This window comes from Triturus cristatus, chromosome 2_1 (genome assembly GCF_964204655.1).
Source record: "Triturus cristatus chromosome 2_1, aTriCri1.1, whole genome shotgun sequence".
NCBI classification, from domain to species: Eukaryota; Metazoa; Chordata; class Amphibia; order Caudata; family Salamandridae; genus Triturus; species Triturus cristatus.
This window is the reverse complement of record NC_140581.1, coordinates 350,031,041-350,052,574: the sequence shown is the minus strand read 5'-3', so window position 1 is coordinate 350,052,574 and position 21,534 is coordinate 350,031,041.

The following is a 21,534-nucleotide window of genomic DNA, read 5'->3' as shown; positions in this document are numbered from 1 at the left end:
AAAGAAATACACCCACTCACAGGCCCAGTCATACAGTCCTTCACACAGCACCACTTCTGATGATGATAAGGACATGGAGGGAACGCTGGCAGAGTCCAGGAGGCAACAGAGAGTCAAGGAAAAAAAAAAGTTGTTATAAGACGTATGGAGGGGGATTATGAGGAAGATGGCGATGATGAGGCAGTCATTGTGGAAGGTGGTACAGAAGAGTCTAAAAATTGCTATCCAACTTGCGCCAAGGAATGCGGCACAGGTAGCACCACCAGTTCCCATATTTGCAAAGTCCCAGCTGAGACCTGCACCAATCCCTACCTCAGGAGAAACAGAGAGGTAATCAATGACACACCTACCTACCTCCAGTTCTTCTTCAGGCACTGGCAGTGGCACAGTAAAAAAGTATTTCTCTCTAATTTGGGACTTTTTTATGGTTATCAAAGAGGGGGAGCACATTGCAGTATGCACCATTTGCAGCACAAATGTTTGTCAAGGTAAGCCTGGTATACATTATGATACTGGAGGCCAAATGACCCATATGAAAAAACACCACCCAATTAAGTGGAAGAAGCACCTTTAAAAAATTGCTGAACGCAGTGGTAGTTGTGAGGAGAGCCGGGGAACATCAGCTACAAGTCCATTCACAGTGGAAGGTAATGATGAAGAAGAAGAGGGTGACATATTCATGCACAGCAGCCCTGTGCCCAGAAGTGTGCAAGCAGAATCTCCCACCCCTGCAACTTCACACTCGCACACGTTTCAGAGTGAGATGGAGACACCACAGCATACAGTGACTGCCCCACCATGAAGCACATCACCGTCATCTTCTTCTTGAAAGATGCCTGTGTGGGTGGCCCCTAAAAAGAAGAAAATCCAGGTTACAATTATGGGAATGTTTAGGCAGGACGGGCCCTATGAGGGGAACCACCCAACTGCACATTTGTACAATGGAAAGCTGGCAAAAATGTTAGTGCTGGGCCTCCTACCATTTTGTTTTGTGGAAGGAGTGGGATTCTTAGAATTTGTGGCAGCCATCTGCCCAAAGTGGAAGGTACCAAGCTGGACCTATTTTGCCAGAGTTGCTGTTCCCGCACTGCATCACAACATGCTGCAGTTGGGCGGACAAGCTCTGCAACAAAGTGTTGTCACACAATACACCTGATGACAGACATGTGGGCCAGTTGGCAGGTGACTGATTACATGTGCATCACTTCAAACTGGATGTCTTTTGTGGGGGTAAAGCAAAAGATATCTGAAGGTCTTGGCCCTGAAGAAAGTTTTAAGAGCATTCTGCGGCATGCAACAGTGGCCATGTTCACCATTGAGAAATCACAAACAGCGGTAAACATTTTGGAGGATTTTAAAAGCAAGTTGTAAGAACGGCTGCAACCCAGAGGATTCAGAATTGGATTTGTTGCCAAGGAGAATGGCAGTAATATAGTCAAGGCAATGTCAGACAGAGGTTATTTCAGTTGTCCTGTGTTTGGCCCATTGCACCTACCTGGTGGTGCAAGACTTTCACAAAAAAGAAGACATAGTCAGCAACATACTGACCACCTGCAGAATAATCTGCATTCATTTCAGCCATTCTTTTAAAGCCAGGAAGCAGTTGTGGATTATCCAGTGTAATAATAGAGCACAAGTTAAAACCTTGATACAGGAGGTGCTAATATGTTGGAATTCGACCTATTACATGTTGCAACGTCTCTTTGAACAGTACAAACAGATCAATGACTATGTCATTCTAAGAGGAGGGGATGCAGTTGGGAGAGCTACGACCATCCATGCGGACAAATGGGGCCTTGTCAAAAGCCTTAAATAGATGCTACTCCCTTTTCAGGTTTTCACACTATAAGTTAGAAAGGAGGTCAGTACATTAGGCTAAGCCATCCCTTTGTTGTATCTGCTACAGGTCCAGGTAAAGGAGGTGTCTGAAAGGTTCACCCTGCAGATGTGAATGAAAAGACAGAAGCACATGCCTTGATTGAAAATGTAATTCTTTGCTTGACTTGTAATACAAGGCTGTAACATGACATCATCACTTCCAACGAGTACATCTGTGCCACACTGCTTGCTCCACAGTACAAAAACATTCTTCCCACTTTCATTCCTTTTTCTGAAGGTGGTGTTTCAAAATACAAAAGGTGGATTGTAGCGCAAGCCAGAGACTGGAAAAAGAAGGGCTTGAACATAGAGTCCCACCCTGCAGTTCTTGAGTGCCACCTTCAAATTCCAAAGAGGGCAGTCTTGTCTCACAGCAGCTAACAACACCATCAACCAGAACACCGGCAACAATGGCAACATATGAACCGGACCTAACCTCAGTATTGTACTGGTTTCAATCTGCAGGACTTAAGTCCAGTGCAGAGGCGATGGTAGAAGAGGTTGAGCTAGTCGCAGCACCAAGGACCATCCACAAGATTTTCCAGGAGTATCTGGATGATCAAAAAGAGGTCTATGTGGATCAAAATCCATTGAAGCATTGGTATGGGAGAGTGTGTCAATGGCCAGAGCTCAGCAGACTGCCAATAACACATCTGGTTTGTCCTGTAGCCAGTGTATCTGCTAAGAGTGTGTTCAGTGCAGCTGGTATGATTGTTACAGTAATAAGGACCAGTCACTTGCCTCAAAATGTGGATAAATTTACTATGATCAAAATGAGCCAATATTTTATGCCACACAATTACACCATTCCTGAAACAGCACAGGAGGAGGAGGAGGATGATTGGTCAGACATTGAATCAAGTGTGTTAGCTGATCAACGTCTTGGAGAACCAACTGAGTTTAAGGGTGGACTCTACTTCCCGGATTAAGTATGCCAGTCCCCCTATAGAACTATTTAATTAATTATTGTTGAACATCTATCTTTGCAACAAAAAAAGTAGCTAGTGAAACATTATTATTTTTGTGTCAGATTTATGCTGCCCCACCAATTTCTTTTGTCATATATATTGCCAGATTGCAGTTGGATCAGTGTGTATTAAAGAAGCCTGCACAATCCCTTCATGACACTGGAGACAATGCCTGCCCCCTCGTATTGCCTATCCCTTTTTGTATCACTTAGCACTAGCAGGTCTGCACCAGAAGATTATTGATTTACAAGAGTGCCAAAACCAAATTCCAATGTGTTGCCTGTGTCAAGGATGAATACCTCATACCTAATTTACCAGTGCCTGGATTGGAAAAGATAACTGCATCTATTGCAACCGTGAGTGAGTGATTGTGTGAGTGATTATGATTGATGATACATGTGGTGGCAGACAGTAAGGGATGTTGTTAAATTGCAATGTAAAACTCTCTTGAGATGATCGATTTGCAATGCTTGGGGCCTGAGTGACGGGCGATCATTTTTTCCCTAGAGGTAATTTGCCATTACAAATTTACTTAGAAGTGATTAATGAACCTGTATGGTCGACTCCTATGATTCTTCTGTTTTTTTTATCATCTAGCATGGCTGCCCCGGACAACTGTTTGATTTACAAGACTGCCAGATTTAAATCTGTTGCTTGCATTAAAGGGGAGATAGTGTATCTACCACCATGCTTGGATTGAAACAGGTGAACATTGCACCAATGAGTGATCTGATTATCAAGTGATTGTGAGTGATGATTGATGATTCATGTGGTGGAATACAGTGAGGGAGGGTGATGATCTGTAATGTGGGAACTTGCCTATGATGATTGATTTGCAATGTTTGGGGACTGAGTGATGGGCAATCATTAGCTGTTTCAAACTTAGCCAGACTATCTTGCAGGGTCCTCTCTTTTTTTCTGGTTCTTCAAGACCACAAAATTCACTTTAGGTAAAAAACAAAAACCTATGTAGAATACCGCAATTCCATCTATCTTGCTTGGGCCATGATGACTGGTCTGGGACAGAGTTACTCAAAGTCAGGAGAAGGATGGATGAACTCAAGGTCGGAGCTGCAGGACGACCTCATCAACAGCTAGAAGCAAGAAGTTATCAACTTCAGTTCAAGGGTAAACCAAGAGTCTGAGGACTAGTACTCAGCTATGTGGAATGTAGACAGGTACATTTGTGAAATGCTGCTGTCTGTGTGTGTGTTGCACTTGTGGAAAAAGTGAAACTCTGAGTCCCTGTCTTGTTTTGTTTTGCTCTGCCTCTGAATTTACTTGATACTCCTTGTGAAGCTTACCTTCCTTCTGTCCTTCTCTTTGACTCTAAAATACAGTTTCTGTTTTACAATCCACAGGCCTTCTTGTCAATCCTGCATGAACAAAAGGCAAAAGCTGAGCTCAACACTCCTACTTACTTGCTGGACCAGTCTAGACAGGCACCCAAGAGTGATGCACATTCCCGAGGAAAATGCAGATCCACCATCTCATTTTGCAATACAGTATCATTTTAATTTTAACAATCATAATTGGAGAACTGCGTGGGTAGGTTCACTCCCAAACTAGAAGACCGAACATTTACATATTTGATAACTTGGGTCTTGGGGATAGAAGGACTATTTGCAATGCATTTAACTGTACTCTGTCATACTTATTCCTCCGTTTCCTTCCAAAAGAGGTTGATGACAAATGATGTGCTGCTCATTGCCCAGATGAATGTTGTACTTGTTTATTGTTTGTCTTTGTCAAACCTTTCCTCAAATCCCCTTTCTGATCCATTCATTAATCCCATAACCCTCTCCCCAGAGCTGTGTGATTTATTGAAGTGTGGATTAATTTACACCATCAATAGATCACTCACTTGGTGAGGCGGATGTGGTGAAAGCAATATCAACTCACTACAGGATCTTCTAAGCAAAAGCCCACACTGGCCCCATTTACCCACCCATGCATAAGAGGTGATCCATATTTTAGATATAGAATAAAGAACATCAGTTGTCAGCATCATCATTCAGGCCTTGTGTTGCGTAACCATAAATGCCTAACCTAAGCTGGTCCAGTCCAACTTTGAGTCAATTTTTTATTACTCGAAGATGTTGTAAGTTACTAGTAGCTCCCCATTAGTCGAATTACTACTATCGCTATTTCTTTTATTTTATCACTATTAAGAATTCTTGTTGAGTCATCATGTAGTAGTCTGGTGTCAATTCTTTGTGAGGCTTTGATATTACCCACTAACTCAGTGTTTTTATTTCCATTTAGTTGCCTACAACGGATAATCCTTCTGATTAATCGTACAGTTGAAGTTCACCTGAGTGGAAGTGGTACCTCGCTTGTGAAGTTGTGATGCCTACCCTTTTATTGCCTCATCAATATTCAAGTAAGACAACTATGGAGTGAAGTAATGTAGTTAAGTTAGTAAGTAACTAACTAACTGCTACTACAAGTAATCAATTATCTAGGTTGTTTTAGACAATAGATGTCATGGCAGCATCCCCCTGATGGTCAAGATAGTTAGAGAGGTATAACTCTATAACTAAGCAATATACTCTCTCTTACAAGCACATAAACTGGCTGTAGGCAGCAATGTAAAGTAAAAAAGTAAAAGTAGAACAGGCACACATTTTGATCAAATATAGTTGACTCTTTGTTTTTTCAAAGAAACCGATCCTCTCCAACCACACGACATGCTCACCACTCTCCACAAACAAACTGACCCAAGCACCAATGTACCAAAATCTGAAATGTCCAAACAAACCGGATCTCAACCCCTTTTCCACCCTTTCCACCCAGCCACATAATATCCCTCCCATCAAAATAATTATTTTTTAAAAAGGGCTGAAAGAAGGCATTCTGGATTTGGGTACAGTGCTGGTCCAGGCTCTGCTCCATCATGGTGAGCAGGCGCTCTATGGAATTCAGCCACTGCAGGATGCGCCACAGCAATGACATGTTGTTGTCAGTGTGGGAATGGGTTGGCAGAAGTTGATGCCAGCTGGTTGCGGCAACGGCAATGGGATGGTTGGGACTCTGCAGGCTGAGGGGGACTGACTGCACTGGGGTCTGGCCGAGAGGCATTTATTTCCCTCCACCTCCTCCTCTTCCAGGACCACCAGCCACCGGTAAACCTGCTGTGTATGCTTCAGCCTCTGCCACCACACACTGGCCACTATCTCCTGCCTGTTGTGTCCTACGGTTTGACAAGCATGAGTAGCTATATTGAGAAAAAACAAAAGAAAAAAAGGCAAATGGTAAATAATGCTCTGTGTAATCAATTGTTTTAAATTAGTAGGTGGCAAAGTAGCAGCACATTGCTGGTCCCCTAGGGCCACTGGAATGTGATGTGATTATGATTAAAAGAGTCACAAGGCCGTTCCAGGGAGGACCTGGCCTGGCAGTACGGTCTGGACTGTTCCCATGGGGCACAGGGTCAAGACTGATTTGCATATGGCTGGGTCCAAACTGGGGTGGTGTAGTGGGCAAAAGAACGATGGATTTAACCCAGATCTTTTGACTGGGAGAGAATGTTTGCATTGTCAGCATTCCGTCCATCATTTGTTTGCTGTAACACCTACCTTAAATAAAGCCTTTTCTGCAATTTATGTTGGTTTCCCCCTTCTTCAAAATGGCTACGAGGATGGGATCCCCTTCTTGAAGAAGAAGTGGAGGACATCTTCCTGCAGCATCGATGATTTACTGTTGTTGCTGATTTTAACTGGATTTAACGGTAATCAGTGCACATCAAAAAACCCTAGCAGTCTACTGGTTGGCGCTGGAGGATTACAGAAACTGCGATAATTTTGCTGGCTTTGAAACTTAATGTAAATTAGCAACTTAGATGTGAACCTACCCAATGGCTTCACGGGTGCGAACGTGATGCTCCTGCAGTTATTCAAATCATCACAGCTGGTTGGTGCTCATCGAGAATATGCCAGTGAGTTCTGCTTCAACCTCTGTTCAACGTGAGGCATACTAGCGTCCTGCGTGTTGGCGTGGAGCGTTCCTCTGCTTCCGCTGTTCTAGACATGACCAGACACTGCATGACCTTACTCTCAACGAGGTCACGTTGTGTGTGCCGCCATCTTGGTTGTGTCATTCTGAAGCGTTTCCAGTCACTGTAGTGCAATGCCTACACTTTCCGGTGGATTTTGCGATCGCATAGAATCCATCAGATTGTGAAGCAGTGAATCCTCACAGACTTCCGTGGCAAGCACACCGCTTGTCATCAAGAGTTCTGCTCCTTAAGAACACCGGCATTGGGAAGCATCAGTGACAGGCTCACCGCCTGTCATAAAGGGGTAACATTTAATTTTGTGCTGCTGGATATTATTTACTTTGTGAGAACTACATCTACAATTAGAGTTTGAACAAATATATTTTCTAGTGTCTGTCTGCAATCTCCTAGTACTACACACCACTGTGATATGACAACCCAATCGATTCCTCCGCCTCCTACGTTCATACAGGAGCCTGGTCCTACTTGCATGGACTGGAAAGAGTCTTTCAGCACCTATCTCGAAGCTATTGATGGTGATGTGTACAGTGCAAAAAGAAAATTGGCTATTTTAAACTTAGTTTAGGTGTGGAGGGCAGAAGAGTATTGAGCATACTTCCCAGACCTTTAACCAATGAAAGGAATGCAGACGCTGATTCTGATGATGACGAAAAAGAAGTATAGGAGATTGCCATGGCTATGTTGGAAGAGAACTATGGAAAGAAGTTAAGCATAGTTGTGGAGAGACACAAGTTTTGTTTCCCGCAAACAATTACAGGGGGAAAAGATTGAACAATAGGTAGCAGCTTTAAGGAGGTTAACCATAACATGCAGATTTAGGGATCTTAGAGATGAGATTATTAGGGACCAATTGATAAATGTGACAAACAACACGAAGGTTCAAGAAAAGCTATTAGATTTAAAGGATCCCTCTTTACATAAATCCATAGAGGTTGCCAAGTGCATCGAGAACACCTCACAGTATGTAAAAGAATTGGCAAGGGAAGAGCATACTGTCGATTTAAATACACCAAAGGTATGTGACGTTAGTAGCAACAAGAAAGGTGAGCGTGTGGAAGAAAACAAGAATAACAGTGATAAGAAACAGTTTACCATTTTTAGAAGGTCATGTTTCAGGTGTGGTAGCAACAGGCATACTGCTGAAGCTGCCTATTGCCCTGCGTTAAAAAGTAGATGTTATAAGTGCAAGAAGCTAGGCCATTTTTCTAGAGTCTGCAAGGCGACTGATACATCCCGTACTAAACAAGTCATAAATGTGATAAGAGACGTGCTAGTCATCTATTCACACACGCCGTGAGGGGAACGGCTGGTCTTTACCTTCGCCCTTTTGCAGCAGCCTCCACACATCCAAACGCTCTGCTCCACCGCCTCCTACGCCGTCACCGCCGTGAGGGGAATGGCTTCTTGAACGGACTACCCATCCCAGTGGGCAGTGCGTGGAACCAGTGCTGGGCGTCACTAGAGGGCGCCAGAGGCCCTCAAAAGCACCGAGCGCTTCCCGCAGCGCGGGACGCGCGCGGGCTCGCCCGGGCCAAGCCCGGGCTATGCCCGGGACAAGGGCGGGCCCGTCCTTGCCCGTCATCACCTGGAGGAGGCTGGGCTGGGCCAGCCCTCCAATCCTTGGATTCCTGGGTCCTTCACCTTTCTACCAGTCAGAAGGTACTGTGCCGTTAATCAGAATATCTGTTTGTGCAACTACCAACTACCTGTTTCTGCGCTGCGATGGCTCCCCCAGACCCACCGCCTTCGTAGACAGGGGAGACGCGCTTGTGTAGCAAAGCGCCCTGGGTTAAAGTCAAATCCACCCTCACCTTCTCTGCCCACTGCTATTGACTTAATGCTTCAGAAGGCGATTGGAGTCGTTACATCTGAAATTGAACAGACTGAAAGACGCCTCTCAATTACTCCAGATTGCTTCCATTTTACCCAGTCGCCCCCAAATGACTCAACGAATCTTACAGAACTGAATCTCGGCCAAAGTGTGGTTCCTATTAATTTCGAATCTATTCCTACTCTAAACCTTGAGTCCCTATCTGAGGGTACCACTGCCATAACCTCCAGACCTAGGAAGAGAAAACTAGACAAACCTGGGGGCCCTAAAGGGAAAAAAATAAGAGGAGGGCCCGCTCAAGGTACCGTGAGGTTAATTGACAGTGGAACTTCTCTGTCCATCTCTCCCAAATCTCTGCCACTTTAGTCCTATCCTCCCTGGGCTCATGCTTTAATGGCGGACTTTTTAGTCCAGTGTCGAGCGATTGTGAGGGAAGAGATTGCCCCCATCCTTCATCATCTACAAAACCTTGCATCTACCAACAATATATCTCAAGCCCATTCCAACCAGGAACCAATCGCAATCCCCATAGCTCCCACACATAAGCATGGGCTCTCGACCACACAGGAACTACCTTTTTGCCGGGTTCCGCAGTCTTCTGAAGCCACCAAATTGAAGCAAGATTGACCCCTTCAAAATTCTGAAGCTTGTAGTAATAACTTTGGAGTGACTTTAACCGGTGGACTAGGACTGGCCGGGCCATCTTCCCAAAATCTACATGCGAATACCCATAATCCTGTGCAGGTGATAGCAACTCATACCCTACCTACACCAAGAAATGTATCTGATACCGATAAAAGTGTACCGCTACCTGCCACAAACCTGTCTTCCTATAATTAATCTACCGACGGAAGCTGCTCCCTATGTAACCATATTGGCAGGAATACCAGAACTGAAGAAAGGCCACAAAGAATCTTACTTAGAACTACAAAATAAGATCTTGTTTTGGTTGGCTAAAAATAAGCAATTCCCATATAATAAGGCTGGTGATATTTTGATGGTAAGGCGGGTGCTTGGGTGTGCCCTACACATAAGTCCATTGGTGGGGATTGTGCGATCATTAACTTTAGATTCCCAGAAACCATCCAAAGATCATTATTCCAACCTCCGACCAACAGGGAATCCCCCGTGAATATCCGTGCTCTTACCCTTGATTTTTTTCTATCCGTGTCCCTGGAGGACGGGTGTCCCCAAGTCTTCAACCAACTTTGAAAGACGAGGCTTGACCCCTCAGATTACACCCGCTAGCTTGCAACATCATTCTTCTCTTTTCAATATTCCCGTATCTAACCGTTACGCCCAACTGGAGGAAGTAGATTGACTCGGTAGGTTAGACGACCCGCACTCAGGCAGACACTATCCAGGTCTCCTTGCCAACGCTGGTGGACACCATTTAGGCCTCCTTGTTACAGCTACCTACCCCGTTCACTCTACTAGCACTTTGGGGACTAGTACCAAACTGGATCATAACTAGGCCTGGGCAAAAATTTCGTTCCGTTCGCGGAAATTGCGATAATTTGACATTTTTGCGTTCCGCGGAGAGCGCGAAAATGTCAAAAATTCCGGTTTCCGCAGCTTGGCGATAATTTGTTTCTTGCTCGCGCTGTAAAATGATACATTCTCGCGCGCGATCGCCTTACCTGAATCCCTGCGTTCGCCGACAAGTTTTCTTGATCCGGTCGCGTTCTCCATGAGATGTTGTATTGTTTTTAGCCATTTGCGCTGTCTCGCGACAGTTCGCGCCCGCAGTGACGTCATGCGTCGCGCGATCACGTCTTTCTTCTCGCGATCATGCACCGCGAGAACAACTCAAAACAAGATGGCCGCGCCCGCAAGCAGCCACATGGGTAAGTTGGCGACCCGCAACCATGCAGAAAATCGCGCGAACATGCCGGAAAAAAACTTCCGCATCTTCGCGATATTTCTGCTTGTTTGCGATAATTTTAAACATTCTCGCGATAATTTGCGAAGGTTAATTCCGCAAATTCCGCCCACCCCTAATCATAACGCTACTCCAACAAAATCGGATACAACAAGGTATGATGTAATCGTGGGTTCCCTTCAACCTCTACCTATTTTCCCCTTATGCCCCCACAAGGTGAACGAAACTAACAAACCTGTAAGTGATATGGCCATCATTCCTTCCCCTGCTTCAACCACGGTGTTAAGGTCCCTAAATGATAAAGGATGCGAACCACCGGCAATTGATAACAAATTTTCCACTTTGTCTTGGAACGTGGCGGGGCTTCGTAACAAGATGGCCTCACCAGACTGGGGACTTTTTATTGATCAGTTCGATGTCTGCCTGTTCCAGGAGACCTGGCTTAGGGAGCACTTTTTTAGGTTGGGTTTTTGGTCTGTTAATAATTTGGCTTCAATTGCTGAGAGGGGTAGACCCTTTGGGGGTTTGACCATCCTAATTGGCTCACACTTAGGCTGTTCAGTGTCCCAATTAGACACTCCAACCCCTGATTTACAATGTATCAGACTCTCCTTTCCATCTAAATCTAGTCTGACTATCATTAACGTCTATTCTCGTCCAACTCAGATGGGAAAAGAATCACCAACATTGGACACTCACGACAAATTTATATCTTCAGTACAGGGGGAGACTACTTTGATCGTTGCTGGGGACTTGAATTGCCAGTACGAACCTCTCCCAGGCATTATGGAGTCTATCACTTCCGAGGAGGACTCACTTTGGCTTATTCCAGATCTCCAAGTTCCCCCGATCAAGTCATGGACACCACTTGCCCTCCAATTGAATTCTATTACTATGGCACATTGTTTGAGAGCCTGTAATGGCCGCTCTCAATCCGATCTGGAGGGTAGCCCCACTTTTAACCGTCCAGGCCAGACCTCCCGCATAGATTATGTTATGGTAGAGACAAGGACCTGGCCTAGGGTAATTGATTTTGTGATTCTCCCACGTCATGATAGTGACCACGAAGCCCTTGTACTTGACCTAAGTCTCCCTGAGATGGGTTTAAATACAGAGGAAAGAGTAGACAACCGAGGCACCCCCCTCCTCTCTAATGAAAGAGGAAGGCTTAAATGGCCAATGGTGAAAAGGTCCCCCGATAAAATGACCACTCTTTACCAAGTTGTTTATCAGGCGCTCCTTGAATTAAGTGGATACTTAGACCAGGGTCAGGAATTGTTTGGCTATCAAATATATAACATCCATACAGCTCTAGTGACTGCTCTTGCCGAACTACTAAACCCACTAATGGCTAAATCAAGGAAGAATAAGAAGGCCCTTACTTGGTTTGACCACAATTGTAAGAAAGCAAAGGGGGCACTTCTGGAAGCAATCAAATCTCTGAATAGACCACTCATAAGACAAAAGAGATTAGATTACAAGAAAGTGCTAATTGAGGCTAAGCAGAATTGGGATAACAGCAAATGGGATGCTATAAAATCTGCCCTTGGGAATAGGGACATGAGGGAATTCTGGTCAATTATAAGAACCGGCAGTAGGGTTGGTCAAAAGGCAGACGACCCTAATATTGCACCAGAGAGATGGGTTGAGCACTATCAGTCGCTGTATGCTCCCCTGATAGAGCCAAACTTCTCTCCTGACCCCTCTCCTCAGCCACTGCCCCAGAACATCGATGTGGCACTAAATTGCTCCCTCGATAACCCTCCTTCACTTCACACTTCTAATGAAGAATCCTACTTTAAAGTCACACTGAAGGAGGTCGAACTTGCCATAAAAAGGCTCCCAGCAGGTAAGGCGCCTGGCCTTGACAACATCCCCGGCGATCTCTATAAGGACCAAACAGCAATTTGGGTCCCATATCTTTGTTTTTTGTTTAATGCTATAATCATGGGAGCTAAATTACCGGATACCTGGGTGGGAGCTGAGATCATACCAGTGTTTAAAAAAGGTTCCCCATTGCTCCCGGCCAATTATCGTCTGATCAGCCTGATCGATTTAAGTCAAAAACTATTTTCACGTATTATACTCGATCGGCTTCAGATCTGGATGGAGGATCAGTCGATTCTTAGTCGTTATCAGGCTGGTTTTAGGGAAAAGACATCCACGGTCGACCAGCTATTAAGGCTCCAACTCTTATACTGGAAAACCGTGAGAGTATAGGGTGGCAGCCTCTACTTAATCTTTGTTGACCTCAAATCTGCCTTCGATTTGGTACCCCATCAAACATTATGGGCAGTAATGGAGGATATGGGGGTCCCTGTAAACCTCCTTAATATCATCAGGAGGCTCCATCTGGATAATTTTGCACAAGTGAGGAGTGGTAAATGGGGCGGTTTAACAACTAGATTTCCAGTCAAGAGAGGAGTCAGACAGGGCTGTGTTCTGGCCCCCACCCTATTCTGTCTTTTTGTTAACGCACTGATTGCCCACCTCAAAGGGGTCAAAGACATCGATGCCCCAAAGTTACTAAATGATCAGGTGGTGGCATTAATGTTCGCTGACGATACCCTCCTATTGTCTAAATCGCCTATGGGCATCCAACGTGCCCTGGATAGTTTTGTCAATTTTTGTCTCATAAGGGGGTTGGAGATTAACACCCAAAAGACCAAGTTTATGGTCTGCAACCCACCAAAGACCAGATGTCCTAATCCCTCTTTTATTGGTATAGCATTGGACAGGGTAACAGTTTTCGAATATCTGGGCATCACTCTGACTGACAGAATGGATTGGGGCCCACAACTGGCCAAGGCTAAATTAAGACTTGTGCAAACTACAGGTGGTATCCTAAAACTCCATAGAGAATCCTCCTTTAAGCCTGTTGCTGCCATCATAGAAATATATAAAGCCCAAGCACGGGGTGCTATTCTATATGGGGCGGAATTGTGGGGCCACTCCATGATACCAGACATCTGCAAGTCTGAAAATGTATTTCTTAGATCGCTGTTGGCTCTACCATCCAGCACCCCCCCTCATTCCCATCAGAATGGACATGGGTATTAGACCCATAGAAGAAGTAGTGGCCCTACGGCCTCTACTCTATTGGTGCAGACTTTGGGTTACCCCTGAGCTGTCGCACTTCAGAGATGAAACTGCAGAGATAATGGGCCTTTTGGGGTCTCAGAAATTGCCCTGGTTTGCTTTCATGAAAAAAGAAAGTATGAGATTGGGTATACCAGGCTTCTGGTCTAATCCTGCTATAGCTTGTGCTGAGCTGTCACGTGTTGACCTGGTTAATTTACATCGTACGTGTAGTACCACGGCCATCTTTAGTAACCCTGGGTTGGGCTCGCTTACCCTCCACTTTTTGAACATAAAAACTGTTTATAGAGTGGAGTTGTTTCTAGATGAGATCTTGCCTAGCACCGCAAGAAAACTCTATCTACAGTTTAGATATGTTACACTCCCACTCAGGGTCCTTTCTTATAAATGGTCGACAGATAAGTCCGTAGTATGTCCGGCCTGTGGGGCCAAGGAAGAGTCTGTAGCTCATGTTTTTTTTTCTGTATGGGGTACAAATCTATACGACAACGATGGCTTGTTCTACCCTGTAGAAACCTTGGGTTCAGCAACTACAAAGAGGCGCTTAGAATATTCCAATCTAATACTTCCACCACATTAGTTTTTCGTGTCTCGCGCTTTATTAATGCTATGTGGCGCAGGAGAAGATCTTTTTTATAACTATTTTGACCTATACCTCCCCTCTGATCCCAATTAATCTAGAACTGATAACTTGCGCTTTTTAACTTTTTATATTTTTTATCTTTTAATTGTAAATAATCCCCATAATATGATAATTGCATTGTGTTTTTTTTATCCTAAATGTTCGAACTACTTGATATGTTATTGTCTGTAAGTATGTATCTTTTAGGGTCTATGACCGAAATTAAAATTATTTGACTGACTGATAAGAGACAACTCTGTAGTCAACTCAGGAAGTGATAGTGACAAAGAAGTCTTAGTAATTAACGAAATAAGTGACACAAATGGGAATCCTAGTAACATAGTCAATCCAAATGCAACATTTACATTAACGATAAAAGTATACCAATGTGGGCCGATTCATGCTCCCCTATCACTTTGATTGATAAGCAGAATTAGGTGAATTTGGGTTCAATAAAACTACATATTGCTGATGTGAATCCTGTGGGATACTGTGGCCAAAAATTGGGTATTTTTCAGCATAGATTATGTTTCATAACAGAGAGGCTATTGCTAAAATATATGTGGCGGAGAAAGGGAAATCCCTGCTTCGGTGGAGAGAGCAAAACGCTTTAAACATTGTACTCAATCCCAACCATCCTTTGCAAGTGTTACTGACTGAACCACAATATGTGAATGAATGGGTGTCCAATTTTCCCAAACTTTAAAAAAAACCAATTAGGTTGTTTCAAGAAATTTAGACATTGCATAATTCTTAAGAAGGGGACTACTCCCAAGGTACACAAAGTACGGAATATGCCATTGGCCTTGAGGGAACCCCTTAAGGATGAATTAAACAGATTATGTAAGAAAGGCATTATAGAAACGATTGAGGCATCGAAATAGTTAAGTCCCAGTGTGATCGCACGCAAGCCCAATCGCAGTATCCGCATGTGTGATGACTTGAGGGACTAAAACGAGTGCATATGGGTGGACCGCCATCCTTTGTTTCACATCAATGAAATGCTAGCTAGTGTGGACAATGGTAAAGTTTTCTCCACCTTAGACCTGTCAAGTGCATATCATCAAGTTTTGTTACAGCCTGAATCTAGACATTTGATATCCTTCATAACTCCTGAATGAGCATTTCAATTCATTCAAATGCCCTTTGGAATATTTTAAGGATATTTCTAAAGTGCTAGTATTCCAAGATGACGTCCTAGTTTGGGGAAAGGACAAACTGCAACACAACAATATTTTGAAGATTGTACTCAACAGACTAGAAGAAGTTGGTCTAACCATAAGTCTACAGAAATGCAAATTTTGCAGATCAGAGGTGGATTATTTGGGTCACACCTTGTCTCAAGACGGAATCAGGCCCAAACTTAAACTGGGGAAGGATTTAAAGAAAGAGAAAGCCCCTATTCTGCAATATAAAGACCAGTTAAGGTCATTCCTGGGACTAGCCGAGTATTACTCTAGGTTTATTCTTAATTTTTCTGCGCGAATTAATGAAAAGGAATGTATCTTTTGTGTGGCTAGATGACTGTGAGCGTGCTTTTGATGAAGTAAAGGAAGCAGTCGCAAAAGCTACAGCCTTAAAACCTTTCAATCCAAAAGTTAAGAGCATAATAGTAACAGATGCCAGTGGATATGGTTTGGGGCAGTCTTAATGCAATTACATGAAGGGAGAGAAAGAGTGGTGGCTTTTGTATCACGCACACTCAAGGGTGCTGAAGGCACATACTCCACTATTGAAAAGGAAGTATTAGCATGCTGGTGGGGAGTACAACATTTTTGTTCTTTTGTGTGAGGCACCAATTTTGAACTGCTCACAGACCACAAATTTGTTATATTTTCTACAGCAGGTGCAGGTAGAGCCACACCGCGCATAGCTAAGTGGATTTATCGATTACAAAAATTCAACTTTACACTAAAGTATGTACCTGGTGTAAGAAATATAAATGCCGACTGTTTGTCCCATCTTCCTGTTGATAAATTGAATAGTAATGAGCTTAAAACTGATGATGATGAATGGGTTGTTGCAGATTTAGTTGATGTGTGTCAAGCCACAGAGGAGTCTGAGTGGAAACAAGCTATTTTGGATGTTGAAATACTAAAAAGAGTTGTGGAAAATTTGCCAAAAATTGGTGGGTGGAAACTACATGACGACATGTTGCAATACAAGGAGGTTTGGAGTGAACTATCGGTGGTAAAGGGCATTTTGAGAAGGAGTGACAAATTGGTAGTCCCAGCTTGTATGAAACATAGGCTGATGGAACTTTTACATGAGGACCATGATTTCATGTCAGCCATGAAATGGAAGGCTAGAGAATATTTTTGGTGGCCAGGAATGGACAGGCAAATATAGAGGTTAATGAGAGAATGTGTAGCGTGCTCATGCAGTGACAAGGCTCATGTTGTACAAGAAACCCCCATACACCCTGTAAAGTGGCCAACCCAACACATGCATGGGAAAGGGTTGCCATTGATATATGTGGCCCTTTCAAAATATTGGGAATCGGTGAAAAGTATGCATTAGTAATAATGGACTATTTCTGTAAATGGCCTGAGGTAACCTTTGTTCGAGAAGTCAAAACAATTATCATAATAAACTTTTGTGAAGAGATCTTCCAAAGGGAAGGATGTCCTGCGGAAATTTGTCCGACAATGGCGCCCAATTGGTTTCCAGCGAGTTTTGTGAATTTTTTAAAAGGTGGGGCATCAAACAGCTCAGAATACCTGTCTATCACCCAAGGGGAATGGCTTAGTCGAGCTCTTCAACCGTGTTTTAGGGGAGTGCATCCAAATGGCAGTGCATAGTAATTTGTGTTGGAAGAGCCTTGTAAAACAAATGTTGTGGAATTACAGAACTACCCCGCATTCAGTAACAGGAGAAACACCTTTCTGTCTGCTGAAGAGTAGAGATTCATGCACTATAGCCGTACCTGCATGGATGGAAAGATATAGTATGAAACTGGTAGATGAGAGTGCAATAGGGAATAAAGTGGAAACTACCAACTATCCCATGAGCAGAAACATAATGACAAGTTGGTCAAGACACCAAGAGTGTCTAAGGAAGGGATGTTTGTGTGGGTGCATATAGGAACTGCCCCTGGCGAAGGTATTTCCAAGGTGTCTGATCTCAAGAAGATTCTGGTGGTCAAGGGTGACTTACTTAAACTTTCTGATGGAAGATAGTGGAATGCCAAACATGTTGCCATGTGCAGCGACGTAGAAAATTGAGAGTGGTTAAAATCTTAACCAGTTGAAGAAAAGGATTTGAGTAAATTTTCTAGAAGACAACTCAACACTCATTCTAGGGTGCAACCCAAGAAGTTTAACTATATCTGTAATTAACTGGTATGCATTTTATTAATGTGCACAATTTGTTTATTGTGCAACCCAAGAAGTTTCAAGATTATATCTGTAATTATCTGGTACTCATTTTATTAATGTGCACAATTTGTTTATTGTTTATTTTAATGAAAGAGGATATATGTTATGTTCTATGTATCATATGTTATGTTCCATGCTTCCTGGCAACCGGCTCATAGCAACAGCAAGCTTCTACTACAAGAATCCAGACTGTGGAATCTAGGAGACAGAAGTGGACGTTGCTGCAGGAGGACCGGCTGCTGGGGGTTGCTGCTCCTATCTTAAATAAAGCCTTTTTCTGCAAGTTATGCTGGTCTCCCCCTTCTTAAAAGCATCACTGGTGGTCTTTTTAGCTAGAATGAAACCTTATACATATTTTAGATGCCAGATATTCTACCCCTTAAATTTTCAATCAAAAAATACAACACTGTACATCACTACAGTTCAGTTAGCATTACAGTATCTTCTAACAAAAATATCACTCTGGGTATTTGGTTGGTTCACAATGTTAGATAAGCCAGGGGTGGAATAATGGTCAATGAAAGGCATATGGTGTTGGTTGGCAAATGCAATGGGAGTGGGACCTCATATTTTTTTCCAGCCATGCTGCACTGTTAAGGAAGACTGCTAGTATACTGAATAAATGAATGACATAGCATACAGCATTGGGGGGGATCCATGACCATGGCCACACTCTCGTGAACTCAACTGTTAGAGCATGAGCAGGAAAAAGAATCCCTTCTCAGCAAACATACATGGCGAATATTATTTATATTACTAGCTTACTTGGGCCTGCAATCTTTGCGGTAGACAGTAGAGTACCAAAATGTGTTATTTTTATTCATACTCTTACTGTACTACAAGATATATAGGAGAGAGGGCAAATTTACCAACAAAGCTGACAATAAGTGATCTAGAGGCTACAAACTGGAAAAGTCAGCTACCAAAAATGAAAGGCATGTAACATTAAGAAAAACAACATAATTAAGGGATAACAGGAAGGAAACAAAAATGTAATCCATTGTGTTTTGCACAAGTGGGTTTACAACCCATCCTCGCCGCCACACGGAAGGAAAATGGCAGGTAAGGGTATTGGAGAAACTTTTTTTCTCACCAGCAACACCCTGCAGGCAGCCAACTCCCAGCAACTCAAAGCAAAAAATAATTTTCCAATGGAAATGTGGTCATAACTATAACTACTCACCTCCAAAGGTAAGGGGACGTTATGGTTAGGTGACAAGGCCAGTGATAACATGACATTTTAAGCCAAAAAGCCGTTGAAGTTCACCAGTTACAGTTCAGCAAGCTAACTATATCTTGCTCCCTCAGCATGCACTGCTTATGACGTCAGATAAAACATGTACTTTAATGAATACTTTATAGTATGGTATGAGTATATCAAACTGTCTTACTCATCAGTGATGTCAACATTGATGTCATTTGAGATGTCACGAGTGATGTCATCAATGGTGTCATTGAGCATGTCTTGAGTAATATCTGAGGTCATAAGCAGTGAATTGTGGGCAGGCACGTTATATTTAGCACGCTGAACTATAACTGGGGAAATTCAGTTTATTTTTGTTTAAAATTAAATCATTAGTTTGTCACTGACATTTTCACCTTAATATAACAACCCTTAATATTAGTTTTTCTGTGAATTTCTAGAGTGTTTTTTCACATTATGTAAGAAATAAATACCACACTTATCTATAATGTCACTTTAACCTTTGTGGTTTGTCAGTGTCCTTCAAGTTTTTTTTTAAATGTGAGTACCATACCTAACTGTACATACTTAACTGTACATACTTGGGTATTGGCTGCATAAGGAAGCTTGAGTATGCGGAGGGAGTGGCTCTATGTTAAGAGCTGCACAGAGAGCACCGGCTGTGTGTAGTTGAGGATTCCCACCTAATAGGGCTTTGGTGTATGTGGGCTGTGCAAACAAAGCACAGCCTGTGCATAGTGTTTGCAGAGAAACTGTTCATTCTGCACAAACCTCAGTACAGTGTGCAGGCTGTGTGTAGTAGGGTTTGGTGAGGAACTAGCCTGTCTATGAAGATCTCTTTATAGGGTAAAGGCTATGCATGTAGGCTTTGGAGACGGACTGACCTCTTCGCAGAAACCTCTCTACAGGGTAAAACCCACAAACAGTAGGATTCCATAAGGGACTGACCTGTCCACAAAGCCCTGTGTACACTGTGAATGCCCATAGAACTGAAGAACTACTGCCCCATCTTATTCCACCCTTTTCCCACTGCGGTCCTCGAAAAGGCCATCAACCACCAGCTCATTGAACACATGGAAAACAACATCCTGCTCAACGCTTCCCAGTCCTGCTTCCCTGCCAACCATAGCAGTGTGACTGCCCTGATTCCTGCTACCAATGACATCAGAACCCTCCTCAACCAGGGAAATAGCTGCCCTGATTCTCCTCAACCTCTTGGCGGTGTTCGACACCCTATCCCACCAAACCCTCAGCAAGAGGCTCCACCACACCTGAATCCAGGGAGATACCCTCAAATGGATCACATCCTTCCCGGCATAACAAGCACAAAAATCTGGCTACCGCCCTTCATCTGTGGTGTTCCTCAAGGTTCATCCATTAGCCTGACCCTGTTCAACACGTACATGACACCCCTGGCCGACATCGCCAGAAACTATGGCCATAACATCATATCCTCTTGCTCGCAAAAGACATCTACACCACGACAACCAACTTCCACAATGCCATGAAGAATGTCATCGACTTGATGAAGACCAACTGCCTGAAGCTCAACATGGATAAGATGGAAGTGCTGAACTTTGGAAGCAGCACCTTCCTGTGGGACAGCACATGGTCGCCCACCAAACTGGAACTCATACCCTCCCCGCCAGACCATGCCCACAGCCTGGACTACAAACTCACCACGTCACACCAGATCACACCAGATCAACGCTTTCTCATCCGCCTGCTTCCACACCCTCTACATGTTCTGAAAGATCTTCAGATGGCTCCTTGGCAGGACCAGGAAAACTTCCACTCAAGCTCTCATCACCTGCTGCCTCAACTACGGAAACACCGTCTACACTGGAATCACCACCCAACTCCTGAAGAGACAATACAGAACTCAGTGACCATCATCAACCTCCCCTAGCATACCTACATCACCAACCACCTAGAGGAACCTCCACTAGCTCCCCATCCAGAAGAGATGTCAATTCAAGACACTCACACATGACTACAAATCCCTAAATGACCAAGGGCCTGCATACATCAACACGACCTGAACTTTCAACTACCTTCAAGACACCTATGCTTCACCTGCTGTGCTCTCACAGACACCCTCGCATCTCCAGAAGCCATATCTTGCTGCCAAAGCTTGGAACGACCTTCCCCTCCACCTCCAAACATTTCCATCTATCACATTTCCATCTCTCACACACAGAGTTAAGAAAGGAACTCAAGACATGGCTCTTCAACTGATCCCAGAAAAGCCTCAGTGCCTGGATACCCTCATGGGTGAGTAGCTGTGCTTGCACTTTATAAATACCAAATGATTGACTCATTTATTGATTCATAGTATGTTTTGTTGTGAGACTGGCCTCTCCGTTAGGACCTCTCAGAAAGGTGCAGGCTGTGCATAGTAAACTGGCTTGTCCGCCAAGACCTCTGTACATGATTAAGATTGTACATAGTAATAGCAGCTATTCCAGATTCAACATCACAATTTAAGGGAGTGCCATTTAAATAAGGCAGGCCTCCTGGCTTTTTCAAGGAATCACCACATCAATATATAAAAAGGCAGGCCTATTGACTGTCAAGTAGTGACCACTTAAATATATGAGGCATGTCTATAGTCTTTGTGAAGAGCTCACTACTTTATAATGAAATAATATTCAC